This window comes from Trichechus manatus, unplaced genomic scaffold (assembly GCF_000243295.1).
Source record: "Trichechus manatus latirostris isolate Lorelei unplaced genomic scaffold, TriManLat1.0 scaffold00177, whole genome shotgun sequence".
NCBI lineage: Eukaryota > Metazoa > Chordata > Mammalia > Sirenia > Trichechidae > Trichechus > Trichechus manatus.
Genome location: NW_004444113.1, coordinates 3,665,822 through 3,667,955, shown reverse-complemented (window position 1 = coordinate 3,667,955; position 2,134 = coordinate 3,665,822).

Sequence of the window (2,134 nt, the reverse complement as noted above, 5' to 3'; positions counted from 1 at the left end):
CTTCCCCATTGTTCTGGGGCTTATCATTTCCCACATCCCACACGACATCCTGCTGAGCTGAATGCCAAAACCTGTTGACTTCCCAGATGACACACTCTCCAAAGCGTCCCTCTCTACCAGCCAGCTGCCGGGCTGTGTCCTCCCTCTCCCGAGGGGGGCCAGTGTTGGCAGGTCTACACAGCAACCTGCCCAGGTCAGACACCTCCACCAAGGAGTGGCACTTCCCCCAGGCTTCCTTCTGTCCTTGGGACCAAAGGGTAGCAGACTGTGCTGATCCTCCCTGCCCTCATGTTCCAGATGGGGGGACTGGCCCAGGGTCACAGAGCAAGGCTGGGAGCCGAGCCCTGCTCCAGTCCTGTTCACTTTTAGCTATGATGAGTAATTCTGCTATGACCATGTGGGCACAAGTTTTTGTGTGGACATATGTTTTCATTTCTCTTGAGTATATACCTAGGAGTGGAATTGCTGAATTGTTTACCCTGTATTATAGTTTACTTAACCAGTTCCCTATTGATGGAGGAGCCCTGGTACACAGTGGTTAAGAGCTCAACTGCTAACCAAAAGGCTGGCAGTTTGAATCCACCAGCTGCTCCTTGGAAACCCTATGGGGCAGTGGTTCTCTGTCCTGTAGGGTTGCTATGAGTCAGAATCAACTTGATGGCAACAGGTTTGTTTTTTGGTTTTATATTGATGGAAATTTGATCAAATTAGTTCTTAACACCAACAGCTCTCACAAGGTTGGCAGGTCATGGTCATATTAGCCAGGACCCAGGAGAAATGGGGTTGGGAAAGATGGCTGCATTAGGGAATCTGCCAGTGTCTTCTGAGCTTTCCTCTCTTGTTTTCCTCCTTTCAGCACTTTCCAGTCCAATCTACCCCAGTTCCTACGTGGCCTGTGACTCGGGGCTATGGGAAAGAGAAGAGCTCTTGCTCCAGCCGGATCCGTGAGCCCACTACCCACTGAGCCCTGAGGAGGAATGGGACAACCATGTCCCTCAGCTGTGTCCTTCCTGCTGGCTTTCTTCATCCAGGAGACAGTCTGAGAGGAAGCTGCTGACTCTTGCCCATAGAGTTTCCTGGCCCTGTGACGATGAGGCTCTTCCACACCTGGCGCTCTACCACACCTGTGACAGGTGCACAACAGGGGAATTCAGGAACCATCCAGGTTATAAGCTGGCGAGCAGCTTCAGGGAGAGCTTCCCACACTGCTGGCCTGGATGCCACCTGGCAGGGCTGGAGACTCCCTGTTCCAGCACATTAGACAATCCTTTTACTTTAGACCTTCCTAACAAGCCAAAGCCAGGAAGTTTTGTTTTGTTTTGTTTTTTAAATCCGGGCCAGGAGAAGACAGAGTGACTTGGATCTTTGGATTAACTGAATGAAAGTCCTTCCACTTATTCTCAGCTAAGTTTCTATTTGGTACTGCCCTGCAGTTCTTGGGGGATCGTGTTACTTCCTGTGCGGACAACCTGGTGCAGCCCCATTGCAGTGCGGCTCTGATCATCTGCAAGGAGAAAGGAGCTGTTCTTTTGTCCTCTTCGCTTTCCTTGGCAGTAGGTCGAACCTGCCTCCCCAAGGGAACCGGTCAGGAAAAGACCACCTGGAGGCAGGTAAGTATCCGCTGTGATGTAAGGACGGGCAGTTCTGGAATCACTGATACGTTTCACATCATTAAATTATGGCGCAGATGAAAAGCTTTATCCCTTCTGCACAGTGTGTTTATCCATTAATATCCCACCTAACTGACTCTTATCTTTTTAAAGGAGAAAGGTAAGGTGCAAGGTATTGCAATCATTGATAGGTGGATTTCTTTCTTATAGAAAAATGGACTGGCCTTAAAATAATTTAATGTTCTAAAGGTCTTATTTGGGTATGTTTTGTATGTATTTGAATGTATTACATTATTCTTAACAATTCACAGGAACTTCTATGGGTTTATACATGTGTCCCAAGTTTAAATAAGTTCTCTTGTCCTAATTAAGATTCATGGTATTCTTGTCGGGTTGGTTTGCTTTTTAATAACTGTGGGGGAGGGGGGGTCCTCCCTCATGGTCCCTGAGTGGTACAAATGGTTAATGTGATGGACTGCTAACCGAAAGGTTGGAAGTTTGAGTTCACCCAGAGGCACCTCAGA